This window comes from Contarinia nasturtii, unplaced genomic scaffold, assembly GCF_009176525.2.
Source record: "Contarinia nasturtii isolate CC-2019 unplaced genomic scaffold, AAFC_CNas_1.1 Cnas_scaffold_187, whole genome shotgun sequence".
Classification (NCBI taxonomy): Eukaryota; Metazoa; Arthropoda; class Insecta; order Diptera; family Cecidomyiidae; genus Contarinia; species Contarinia nasturtii.
In genome coordinates this window covers 5238150-5252660 of record NW_022197544.1, presented here as the reverse complement: position 1 = coordinate 5252660, position 14511 = coordinate 5238150, and the positions used below count along the sequence as shown (strand labels likewise).

Below are 14511 nucleotides of genomic sequence, written 5' to 3'. Positions count from 1 at the left end.
ACGGAGAAAAATTGTTTATATATAGTTTATGAACGGATAGTATGTGTCAAATAAGTACACAAAACTATCGACTAAGCTATAAAGTTATCCGTTTTTATCAATGCAGTGGAAAGCTTTGCATTCATCTTTCTAGCAATTGCTGTTGTTTCTTGTTTGTTTAGTCATAATTCAGAAAGTGAGTTGTGAACGCTATAATCATTAATAAGCCTTATGTCCAAATATTCAAACGAATCGGCTAGAGAAGCGCATAGCATGTAATGCGTGTGGTACATTGAATGCTTGGATTATTTCTTTTCTTTTTTTTTCGGTGTGTTCGTTGTAGTTTTCGTTAGTGTACGGCAGCATTTCAACGGCGAACGATTACAATTGCCATTCGTTCATTGGTTTGGTTCAATGAACTTTGCTGGCGGAATAAAATTGTCAGGTTCTTGAATGTATAGCTACATACGCAGATAGTTCGAATTGTTTCTTTTTCGATCTTCTTCGCTTCTCTTATTTTCTACACCGCTCGTTTTAGTCATTCTGCTGTATTTTATTTCAGTGTGTTTTTTTTTCTTCATTTTCTTAAGCATTGTTATTACAAATATCATTTTGTTGTTTGTTCCTGGAATATTTATGTCTACAGGGTGTCATTTGTAAATGTTATTGCATGATAATCGAAATGGATGATGCGAAAAATGATGACGAATATATATGTTTGGGAGTGACAGTGTCTACGGCGAATTGCAATTGTTTGAGTTGAATTTTTGGTCGATCACAGTGCACCCTGTATGTGAGTGTGTATGCGAATACTTCTCTTCACCTTCATTTTTACACGTCCATCGGTCGTAATGCAAGGCGGTCTTTTTTTCGCAAGCAAATCTTTCATTATTCATTCTTTTTCGCGCGTTCGAAAGCATTTTCAATGAATAATACGCTCGGTTTTGCGATTTATATATTCTCAATGATTTATTAACGTTTTGCAGCCGATCATCACAACTATCGTTCCGTTTTTTTTTTATATGATTGTGTGTTGAATCAAATATTATGTACATAGGTATGCACATGTTTAGGTAAAATAGATAAATGCATTCTTTGTGAGCGTGTATAATGGCATTTTGTTTTTAAAATTCTTGTTGCTGTTTTTTTTCGTTTTTCGTTTCAAAATTCTAAACAGAATGCAAAAACAAATGATGTTCATTTTCAGGTCGATGTTCCTGTGGTGTATTTTAATTACGTGCACAATATTATATGCTCAAAATCAATCATGTCTAATTGGTTTGTGAACACAACATTTTGAAAGCTCTATGTTCAACGTACGCGAACAATTTTTTTTTTTGTGTACTATACATCCAATAAAAGCCACATTTTTTCTATCCAATAAAACACGCTTCACATTTTATGTGAAAACATATTAGAAAAGTAGCGATTTTATGCGAATGAAACAATAACAACAAAAATGTTTCTATATTTATATATTAAGTTACATTACTATCTAGCCACGTTAATTTTTATCGAACGACGATTGATGTGCTAAAATGTTCAAATAATGCCATCGATCAATATTTCATATAAATTTGAATTTATTTCCAAAACAGATCGAACAGACCGTGAAAACCGATAAACCACAATCAGATAAAACGAAGAACACAAAGCAGAAACAATAAGTACCCGTGGTGCGTACATACGTTTCGATATGCTCACGAATTAATAATATTTATAATGATGACGATAATTTGTTATCAATCCAGTGACCCACACACTAAAAAAAACACCGATGTGGAACAATATTGTAAATGGATTACGAGTAAAAAAACAAAACTGACTGTGATTGACACTGAAATTAAATTAAAAGAAAGAAATAATAACACATAAGTATCCATAGAACATATACAATTATATGGAATTCGTACATTTCCGATAGAATTTTTGACTTTTCGATACCAACGAACATAAAACATATTTTCTCGACATAAAAAATATTATGAAAGTTTAAATTGCTTAAATTGATTGTGTGTGTTCAATCATGCTCGTTTCTTCAGTTTTGTCTATTTAAATTCTATTATCTTTTATCAATAATTCTTCTAACAGCAGACATAACAAATCGCCTTTAACCTGGTAGATTATACCACGATTTGGTTTTTTTAGCAGAAAAACATTTGAATTAAGTCTGCTTTCGTGAATTCGTTGAAAAAAAAACTTGGAATATGGTTCCGACTCTTTTGGTTTTGAACATGGAATTGATGATATTTGAAAAAGTAGAATGTTGCTGTTTTTTTCTTTTCTAATTTATAAAAACTTTGCGAATTCATTTTGATGCGCAGAAAAGTCATTTTGATGTGTGCCTTCTTGCGTACAGAAGAAATACACACGCTTGATATTCGGTTGCACGATTTGGATGCGGCAAATTATTTGATAGTTTGTGTAGTTTGCGTATGTACATAATACTCCGCCTTTGTTTTTCTCTCTCATCACACGTTATCCATCAGTGGCAGCTGCAGGCTTTCCAATAAAGAACAATAATACCGAACTAACAAAGGTACACACATAATACACATATATATATATATCATCGAAAATTGTGAAATAGTACAACGCTAAATTGGCTACTATGCGACAAATGTATTTCTTTTCGGTACTTGCGGCAGGGTTTATAATATTTTGATAGAGTTGAAATGAAATAAAAAAAATCGATAAATGATATCGTTGTATTTAGGATATGTTCATATTAAAGTTATCATAATATCGGAAATATCTGTTACAACCATTTAAATAAGATGCCGTTGTGTCTATTTCCTGGCACCAATTGTTTTTCTTGGCATTTCATAATGAGATCGATTTTCTTTTTAATTTTAACCAAAACATGTGCCACTTTTAAGCAAAACCATTCGATATTTCTCTCTTGCCACATACTACGCAATAAATGTCAATTAGAAATTATCGTCGATCAGGAGTCAATCATCATAATTCTGATGAAAAATGATTCACTTTCATGTCATATTTAATCCACATCATTGAAAACGAATATTTCACATTTGTGCTCTGCCAAAATGAGTCATTTTAGAGAAGAAGAAGAAACAGCGGTTTGCAGCTGTTTGGCTAAATAATTTTATTTACACACTTTTTTGAAGAAAAAAAAAAGAAGTTGAAATCAATTGTGTACGATAAAAAAAATTTATATGAAGTTTGCAACGAAAAATGTTAATTTTCAGGCAATGATTGTAGCAAAGCTCGATTTAAAATTCAATTCATTGTATGTGCATAAAATAACAAATCGTCGTTCGTTATATCTGTCTGTTTGCTTTTAACGCATTTTCATAATCACCTTGTATCGAATTCGTGTGTATGTTGTTGCGGTTTTTTTATTCTGTGATCGAACGGTATTAAAACACCGAACGAAAATCTCTTCACACAAATTACTGTGATCAAATTCGTATATAGAAAAGAAACGGCAACGCGATCATTGAAAGTAAGCAAACATTTCTTGAACACCAATCATCAATGAAATTGACGAAATCAGCCTAAAAATTAATAGACAAATGTATCTATATTGAATGAGCGATAGAACGAGAGAGAGAGAGAGAGAGAGAGAGAGAGAGAGAGAGAGAGAAATATTAAACCAACACACTACACACTTATTGACTTAGGCCTCAATATGACAACAGCAGTAGAATATACTAGAGAATATATCAATCATATAAAGTTTTGATGAGAAAAAAAAAACATCGAAAATATTGCAAAAAAAACACAACACACAATAAATCGTCGTCAGATTTCGTTATACACACATTTCGAACGTTGAACGCACGATCCTCTTCTTTTTCATTCACGTCAATAATCTTAACGTCGTGCGCGCTTTGTCATTGTTTTTGCTATCTATTTTTTTGTTGTTCCTCATTTCTTGTTTCATTTCTGTTCATTGTTTCATTTCAACCGTATTTTCATGTTTGCAGTTTCGATGTGCTTTTTTCTCTCTCTCTTTGAGAAGTGTGTGTGTGTGTGTGTGTGTAGATAGAAAAAAACAAAATCAAAACGACAGAAACATAAAGCAATTTTACTCCAATTTAATTGTGAATGTTATGAAAAACAACGACAATGTGTGTGTGTGTACTCTTTCATTAATGCAAAAATTCAACCAAATAAAACGAAAGGTAAAGACATGGGTTTCGACAGCAGCAGCAGCCGCAAAAGTAATATTTCAATGATAAATAAAAATGGTATTCTGTACATGCCATGTATGCTTTGTACATTTAGTTCTTCGTTTCATTAAACATTTCTGTCTTATACATATATGTGCACATATAAATGACCGCACCGCGCACATGAACTACGATGACACAAACATGGACACAAACCACACAACTTGACTTTAAAATCATACACGCGATAATTGTTATTGTTTTCGGATCACTTCGTCGTTTATAGTATATAGTTTGTTTTATTTTTTTTTCTACTCCCTTTACCTTCCATTCTCTTACGCGCACTTAGCACACTCAGTGAGGAAATATAGCAAAACGAAAAAAAAAACAACAGCTACAACAATAAAAATCAAAACTGCACTATAAGATTTATGTTTCGCATAAAGCGAGACGAACGAATGAATTGCCGAAGACGAATCAAAGAAATTGAACCGAAATAAAACAAAAAGCACATACACAAAACAACTGAATTCACTTTAAATAATTCGACGCTAAATTTTTTGTTACTCAATTCACTCTATTTATAACAATTAACACGACGCATTGTTCACACACACACAAACACTCCGTACACCGGAAAACAACGCCAAAACCGATTCATTGAATCGGTCGACATTTCAGGGAAACACAACAACAACAGAAAATTGAGTGTCAAAAACCCAAAATTAAACAAGCATGTTACTCACACGAAATAACAAACAATGTATTAAGAAAATGCACTGTCCGCATGAGAGACAATAAACACTATATACACATACTTGGAGGAGTGAAATTATTTTCGAAAGAAATCGAGAAGCAAAAAAAAAAAACAAATGAAGACAGAACACAGTCAAATGACAAAACAAACGAATTCAAACCACGAACACAATACAGTTCAATCATATTCAGACTGAAGCAATTATTATACTAAATAACAGAAATATTATTTCGAACATTCGTTACACACAAAAATTATGAGTATGTGCGAAGCAAAGCGTCGTTGTCGATGTCGTTGCCGTCGTCGTGGTCGTCGTCGTTGTTGTTGCCACCGCCACCGCCGCGTTACATTTTATATCAATTGAATACCTCGCTCTTTTATTCACTCTCTCACTCTCATGTTCGTACTCATACTCATACCCATTTGCCGCGCTTGGGAATCCGGAATTATGAACTGAAATTGACTAAAATACATATTTACGTATTCGTTTATTCGCTGGTCGGTTCGGTATTAAAAGTGTATGGTGAAAATTGATCGTACGGCGCTCACACGCGTTTTATATTAACCTTTAAGAGATGCAATATTCGGTATGCGGTCCTTGTATCACTCTATTGCCTCTGCAAATGTGTAAAGTGTGCAAATACATTTCAAATTCGTCCAAAACACACGGAACATTCTGATAATCAGTCAGTGTAGTTTTGTGTGCATTTCGATTTGAAGAGAATCATCATTTTTACATTTAATTGAAATATGAATCACTGAACACCGAATATTCATTGATGGGTTAAGACATACAAAATATAACGACAATTACAATGAGCGCGTCTTTAGTGTTCGTCTTTGCCATTGCTAATTTTGCTATGTATCGTAGTCGTCTTAGTGCGAGAGCGGTTCGCGTATATCGTTGTATGTGTTGGGTTCTGGGCTATGGATATCGATGTATTTGTGCGAGAATCCGTCAAAAAAAGACCGTTTTTCTGCGGTGTGTATTTATTGTTGGCTATGATTTTGTGTTTATTCACTTTATTCACTGTTCTTGATATGTTTTGTTGTTTTGTTACATCGCTTCAAAACGATATGGATGAGTTGGTGAACGAACGCACGGAGAAATCTATAAAGTAGCGCCAAAGAAATCAGAAATTTGCTGAACAAGAACATTTTTAAGATGGTCTAATGGCAATACCGAAATCATAATAGTTATGAAATTTCGAATGAAAGTCCGCTGTTTACATACAATCTTCAGCAATAATCTTTTATAATGACTGAAATGTCACACAGAGATGTGGAAGAATGATTCATTTAAAATGAAACAACCAAATTATTTGAAGTATATCATACCTTGCATGACCCATCTCTTTCGCATCCGAAAAGAATAAAGTGCTTAGAAAGAGAGCCAAACAATACGCTCGCGCTTAAGTTGAATGGACGCATGAATGTTTTTTTTTTGTGTGTTCAACTTGAGTTAGCATTTAATTTCGTCTCTTTTTTTTTTGTTGTGGTTTTCTTTTTATTTTGTTCGTTCGGCGTTTGAAATGTTTTTTTTTCCAAGACCGAAAAATCATGCACTCTTTTCTCTGTCTCTTTTTTTAAGGTTAGCCATTTTTATTTGTGTACATCACACACTTCAACGCAATTCAATCGTTTACATTTCCACAAACAAAGCTATTGTTTTATTTTATTATCACGCCACTTTTATTTGGATGACATAATTTGTTGTTTCATGTTGTGAAATTAATTTTTAACGCATTGCAAATGTTTTTTTTTTTTTTTTCAAATTGACCATTTGCATTTACAAATAAATGGAGTATAAAACGATTGAATGAGTTTGTTTCTTTCTGTTTACGAGCAATGCCGTTATTTTTAATTACGTGTGCTTGAATATCGATTCAATGCATAGTTCCGTGCGTAAACAGTGAAAATTACCGTTCGACCAAATGCAAGGAAGTGGAGAAGAAAACGAAAAGGAAGAAGCCACATTGGCGAAAAGCAAAGCCATTGACAAAATAACAACAAAAAAAAAATTGGTGATGGTAAATGCATATGTTGAACTTTACCACACTCTATTGGCAATTTCGCACTTTACCAACACCAAGATTCGCCGTATGATTGTGCCGCGCATTATAGCGCCTGCTATTTTTTATCTTTCAGCAAAATCGTTGTTTATTTCCTTTTTTTTCGTCGTGTGTTTCTCAACTCACAGCTTGATTGGTTCAAGCTTATGGTTTTATTCTCCATTTTTCTGTCATTTTGAACTCTCCTGGACAGAGAACCATGGCATATTCATATTCTCTCTTGTGCCATTCTATATATACTATGTTTATACACCTATTTTGTTAAAACTGCAATCGAATCGAATTCAACTAAACGAATTCACCTACAACAAATACCGTGTCGCCCGTTTCAAGCTGAACCGAATGAGTGAGCCGATCCACTTGGAGCAATCCAATTCGAATCGGATTTTCCCCATGCGTTGTGGTATCATTCTTATTTCTCTGATATGCATGCATGTATATGGACATCTTGGCATGTATATTATATACACAGTTGTGTTTGTCGTAGACGCTGATTCTGAGATGAATCCGTTGAAGGAAGAAAATAAAGAACAACAAAACGAATGAAAAAAAAAAAAAAAAAAACACACAACATAAAATCAAATTGCACTGGCCTCTCTTGATATATTGCCAAACCGTGTTTACGATATAGCTTGAATACACAGAATGTGATCTTTGATTGGAAGTTAGTTGAGCTATGGTGTGAATGGAGCGCATCATTTATTTGCTATCTTTGTGCGGCCAATAGGCTATGTGCAATAACAACAACAACGTAAGGAATGTGGCTTTGATGAAATGAAGAAATTAGAAGCGAAAAACCAACGTAAAAGTGTGAAAGTGATGCTAAAGTAGTTGAATGACGAAGAGACAGTGTCAATTGCTTGCAGAATAGTGGAAAAGCATGATGCGGGAGCAAAAGAAGAGTGTAAGTTGGCGGTCGATTCGATACAGTCCCACTGCATCGCTACAAACAATTTGGTGGCAAATAGCGAAGCACAACCCGAAACAAAAAAAAAAATGATAATAATACGATTTGGTGACACATTTTTTTTATATATATGTTTGGTGTTGCGATGCTATTGGGAAGCCCAAAGTGGAGGATGCATACATACGTATACATAAATACATGAAAAATTGCTCGAACATCAGTCGTTTTGAGTTCACATTTTTTTCTCTGTGTGTTTTTTTTTGTTGGTTTGTCGCTTAGTTGCATGTAAAGTGAGTGCGCGCTCCTTTCTTTGCCTATCTCTTTTGCGCCGATGGCATTTTGCGATGACCGACTTCATGTTCTATAGAATTTATCCATTTGAATTTATAACAAACAAATATTCCAAGTAAAAAGCGACGCGCGTTCACTCACAAATTTTTTTCAAGCAGCAGAAAAACTTTCGTGCATTTCACTCAGCAAACGAAAAGCAATGGTATTGCGCGAAATAGCTTGTGCTTGTTGTATGATACACACACAAAACATTTGGCCATGTTGCCGCTTTGTTACGATGATAACTCACGAAAAATAAAAAAAATAAAAACAAAATTCGCCTGTTTGATGATTCGATGGCGGCAATGGCGATGGCGATGAATGTGGTTGTATCTCACAGTTATTGTGCATTGCGTTTTAATGTTTGTGTTTGTGTCATGTACCGCGTGCAATATAAGTCATTGTATTATTATATTTGCAACCGTTGAGCTGAGGAAAATACGAAAGCGTCTCTCGTTTTGTATGCAAAACAAAGCTCTCTAAAATTGTCTGCCTTGTATACGTTATGTACGTTGAATGTTACAATAACGTTTTGGCTTCACACATGAATATGCGAATGTGATATTACATTCATACATATATATGCGATTTCGTGAGAGCAGATGAAGCGCGAGTGTCATTCGATTTTGTTTTATTAGTATATTATTGTTATAACTATTATTATCAGTCATATTTGGTTGGAAGTTGGGATCGCCGCAGCAGCCACCGCCGCCTCCAATGCCGCTACTGCCATTGTAGCGCTTTTTTTTGTTTCTTTCACACAATGTTTGCCTGCTCATTGATTCGATGTCGAAACGTGATTTTACCTTTTCATACACATTTCCAATAACAATATTTGTTTTTTTTTTTCAATTTTGTTTTCGATTTCATATTAAATGCACTTTATTCATTTAGGTGCCGTTCATTGCTAATTGTAACTTGGCGTTCTGTTTTCTTTACGCTTATTGTCGAGTGTTTCACATTTAAACACACGCAATTGTGCGCCGTTTATTCGCTCTAGGTCTTGTTTAGTCGTTCTATCTCTTTCTCTCTCTGTGTATGCTTTTTTTTTAAAACTTCGACTGAATTTAATTATACATCGATTATTTGATTGTTGTTGTCGTTTTTTTGCCTTTGGCTGCATTCGAATAGCATCAAAATGTATGTACCCACAGAGTTCTCATTCGAATTTCGAATTGTATCACATCATTAAAATTGAACATGTGTGCGCGTCTGAACATGAGTACGCGAATTTTTGAGCGTGCACAATAACACATTAAGTTATACATTGATAAATTGCCAATGGTTTCAATAATACTTTTTTTCTTCTTTGGTTTCCACTAACTATCTCTTTTGCTCGTCTCTATTTCTATCTCTTTCATTGCTTCGTCAATTTATCCGAATTCAGAGCACACAGCAAATCGACTTGTATAAATGACATATGTGCTCGGCGACACTAGTCCCATGTCGCTTGGCTCGACTTTTTTTTTTTTGTTTGCCTGTTCTCTCTCTCTTTCTATCTCTCTGTTTTATGCACGCACATATTATATCCATATAGTAATTGCCAGATCTGTTAATTGACAGCGGAAATTCCACCAATCTTAGTATGTGAAAAATAAAAGCATGCATTTATATTTGGATAAATGTGATCGGCTGTTTTCACTTTTGTATTATTTTAGAATCATTATTCATTCCTCGAAAAAAAAAAAAATATCGATTCGACTTTCTTTCAATTGTAGAACTTTCTAGATAAATTTCTTCCATTGAAAAATGATTCATTAAAAATAAACCTATTAATCCAAATGTTCACAAATTCAATCTGACAAACAATTAGAAGAATGTTCGTTTGGATTTGTATCGAATCGATTTTGACTTCGATGAAAAACCACTTGCCAAACATTCAGTACTGATTTTAAAACAATCTGTTTTTATTTGCATACATTGAACAACATTTTAAATGTCATGTTAAATCAAAAGCAAATAAATGAACAGAAATAAAAATGTTGTACGTACTTCAAATTATTTTGATTTTGCACATGAAAATACATTATTGAATTTTATGCCAAATCATTGCATCGATGGCAAATGTATAGAAAGCCGGGGGAAAAAATCACACCAAAATATGCAAACAACTACCGTTTTCTGCAGTCTTTTCAATTGGAGCCCGAATTCGAGATTTTTTTTCTCTTTCGCTGTTGCGTCGAATGAAAATTTGTATTGAAATTGTGTAAAACTTCGAATTTATGCAATCGTTCTAAGAATGTATAGATTTATAATATACTACAATAAACAATTATACTGGTTATTCGATGGATGGGTGCCAATCTATATAACGAATGTATTCTCATGTAAATGTTATGCACTGCGTACATCTATTGGCCAAAAGATAGATAAACTCCCCAAACAAATGATGCATCGAATTGAACGATTAAAATCTTGATGTTAGTATGATATGATGCGTAACACTATGACACCAATTAATCACGCATTTTCTTAAACAAACAGCAAATTTCGTGTACTGCTATATCAACAATCGAGCACAAAAGTGTCGAACTTAATAAATTACGATATTTACCGTTATTTGAGTTCTTTGAATTCAACCCGACTCAGATCTAGATCAACTAAAATCGAATATTTTCTTTGGCAAATGCGACATAGAATCGCTTGACGTTTCGACATTTTTTTTTTTGTTGGATTGAAATTTAATGGAAAAAAATCATTTCATTGTTTAAGTCACATAATTAGAGGAAGGGAATGGACTAATTGAAGACCAAACGTAATAGGTCTTCGATTTGGTATAGCATACATAGCTTTTGCTGACATCAAATGTCTTTTGGGTGACGTTGTAGCTGTCATTCTTAGTCTGATTCTCACTGGCTATTCGTTTCTTTGTCTTATTGTTTTATCTTTGGTTCTCTCGAAGTGTGCACACTCTTTCCTCCACTGGTTTGTTGAAGTCGTTATTTGTTTTTTTTTTTCTCTGTTTCATTTGTGAATATTCACAAAATAAATGCAGATCATGCACAACAAAAATAGATATGAATGTATGTTTTGTGTTTGGTATACACGATGGTGAAACAGAGAGGTAACCGAGACAAACCATTCAAAGTGAGGTAAGAAAAAGCATTAAATGCACACAGTAATTACAAATACATTCACATTGAAAAGCCGACAACGTCGAACCAAGAGAAGTTTATTCCGACAAATAAACAAAATAACAGCAACAACGACAACGGCAAACAACTAAATGTGTGACTCCCTTACAGCAACAACAAGTAAATGCAAACAAAAGGAGAATAACTTGAATTATATAAATTCGTTAGGTTGCTATTTCATTTTTTTTTTATTTTTCGTGTGTGCTCCGCGCGTACGTATGTTGAATTCGATCTCACAACCGATTTTATGCACAATATAAATCAATATGGCTGACTGCATATGATGCATGTACATTAAATGCATTATATAAAATATATATATATATATATATTTTATCCGTGCATCGCTACATTGAATAATTTTCTTGTCGAATTTAGATGGTGATTTGTGTCAGCCAAAGAAGCGAATTTTATCCATCAAACTCGATTAACAAAGAACAAAATATGAAATATTTGAAAGAATAATAGAAATTGCGGAAGAATGCATTATATTATTAATAATGTTTGGTAAACAAAAATTGTCGATTGCATATACATTATTATCACTCGAGATTTTGTTTGAATTCAAAAGGTGGTAACAAAGAAACATTTAAAACAAAACAAGAAGCGATTCGAATGAGACTGATTACTGTTCACAGAGAATTGTTGTTTCACAACCACACACACACATATATATATACATACATATTTTGAATAAAAAAAAAGCCGACATATCCAAGCAATTTATAATGGGCAAATTTACAATGCCACGAAATTGAATTTATTAAAATAAACATTGAGATACTTACTTTGTAAATGACAATAATCATCAGTTGAAACTGCAATACAATATTTGAAGCGCTAATGATGACGAAGACGGTGACATTTCGATGAAAAATCGTTTGATTGGAATTCGGTCGATTTGTCTCTTTAATCCCTATCCAATTCAGTGTTCATTCATTAGAAATTGAATAACAACCCAAATGAAAATCGATTTTCCGCGAAGATGACACAAACCGTTCACTCAAAGACATTCAAGATTTAATGTGATTGTATACCAGCAGCGAACAAAAAAGAAATTGAAATGGATATGATTTAATTGTTGAAGATGTGTTCTTGCTCTATTTTCATTTCATGGCATGAATGTTTAATACAAATGGGTACACAGACAAATCGATTTCAAATATCCTATTTTTATTTTCTTAATTTCGATTTTTTTTTTTAAATTCTTTTTTCATGTACACCACAATTCAATTCGTTTGTTTAACGTATGTTTTTGAATGCTACATTTCAAATGGTCCAATCATTTAAATTGTTGTTTTGGATTTTTTTTATTGAGACGTTTATTTTGAAATGCACTTTTTATTTGTTATTTCCAAAATTGAATGTTTAAAGACAACACATTGATTTAGATATTGGAACCGATTTTTAATGACAAACAACACAAAAACTTCGTCAAAGACTTTCTATTGAATGGTTATATCTTCGATGGAAAAAAAATAAATGTAGTGTCTTTTCTTTTTTTCTTTAAATTTTTCAGTCATCGGCAATAATCATTCGATTAAGCACTCTTTAATAAAACACTTTTCCAATGACACCTTTCCATCACTTAATCATTGTATGTCTCTCTTTTGTATAAACGCCAAGTCGTCCAACTTATGCAAAAAACACTAAAAAAACCACACATATTTCTGATTGTCAAAGATGAAGAGTTCGAAATGGGAAAGAGTGTGTGAGAGAGAGACAACGAGAAATACAAGGAAAAAAAAATACACAATTTTAATAATGCGCGTGCATAGAGCCAAACAAATAGATCAATTACACACGAAAACTGGACAATCGATTCAAATAAATTAACATAAACTGTTTATAATTATTCGTGTGGATAAAAATTTCGTTTGATCCATTTGACATCATTTAAAAGTTACAGCCATTTTTAATTTAAATTCGATTTTATTGTTGTTGCTGTTGTGTATTGTACCTCTCTCACTCACTGTGTAATGTTCTCTGACTCTCGGCTTGAATACTGTTTTTTTTTTTCTTTCTTCTTCTTCTTCTTCTTCTTCTTCTCTGCTGCTGTCGTTTGGTTTGTTTCACTTCTTTTCTGTTTTTGCGCTAAGACTATTGTATGCTAACATATACAGCGCGCACGGCGACGGGGCGATATGAAATGGAACGAAGTGTGCACAAATAATAATAAAATAAAAGCATAGTAAAGCAAACTAAACGTTAACAACACGGCAGTAATAAACAACGAGCGAAAAAAAAAGTTCACACTGTACACACATACTGAATATATCCATCGCTTCGCTACGAAAGGAGAAACAAAAAATCGTTAGCATCATCAAATAAGACTTGATGTTCGAATGCATACAATTTGCTACACTCGCGCGAGCGTTTCACTCTTCGCCAATATATACGATTGTCATTTCGTGTGTCTTTTCTTTTATTTTATGTTGTTTTTTTTCCTCTCTCTCTCTCTTTGATTTTGTGTATGTTGCAAATGTGTGTGCATGCGTTGCGGCTTTCAAATCCTTTTGGTAAAAATGGATAGTGGCGGCGCGCGATAGACAGAGATACAATGTGAAACGAATACGACCGTACAAAATCAACACCGAACAACAGCCGTGAGCGAGATGGAATGACCGGAGCAAACGGACGCGTTACACACATGTGGCTGTGACCATAGCATTTTGTATCATTATCCAAAAATTGTGCTCGAATGTGTGCTGGTGTGCCGATGGTTGTGTGAGTGTCGTACTCGATCGAGTGCACGCGTTATTTGCCATACCGTGTGAATGCTCTGATGTATATGGTTTATGTGTTTGTGTGAAGAGTTGCGTCGGTTGATTGATGTTTGCGTCGTTTCAATCGTGATTATTGCCAATACAATACAATTGAGGCCGTGAACATGTCACTTTTTTTGATGAATTGTCCATCGTTCTATCTCTTTCGTGACATGCAATGGTGAATTTGTTTGTACTCCGTTGGCTTTATTTTTTTAGTTTAATTTTATTATTGTCGTCGTCGTCGTCTTCGTTGTTGTTGTCTTGTTTGCATGTGTCACAATAGCGGCGTTGGAATTGTACTTCGCATTTTAATGTTTAAACTAATTCTTTTATTTCTTCGTCTTTTCTCTCTCTCCTATCTCTCGTTCGCCTTTTTTTTACTTTTCCGCATTGGCATCATTGCTTGTAATTAACTCCTCTGTACA

At 33.7% G+C, this 14511-nt stretch overlaps 1 protein-coding gene across 7 annotated transcripts in view; it reads right to left on the bottom strand.

Annotated features, from left to right (window-relative positions):
* Positions 1–12751, bottom strand: part of LOC116336625 (bromodomain adjacent to zinc finger domain protein 2B) — a 39589-nt gene extending 26838 nt beyond the window's left edge. For 5 of the 7 annotated variants that reach the window (XM_031760579.1, XM_031760585.1, XM_031760588.1 and 2 more), the window contains exon 1: positions 12107–12751. The gene's annotated coding sequence lies outside the window, so the exon portion shown is untranslated. Of the gene's footprint in view, positions 1–4864; positions 4881–12106 lie in introns of those variants that run through there. The other 2 variants (XM_031760586.1, XM_031760583.1) reach the window with 2 other exon arrangements.
* Positions 12752–14511: the final 1760 nt, after the last annotated feature.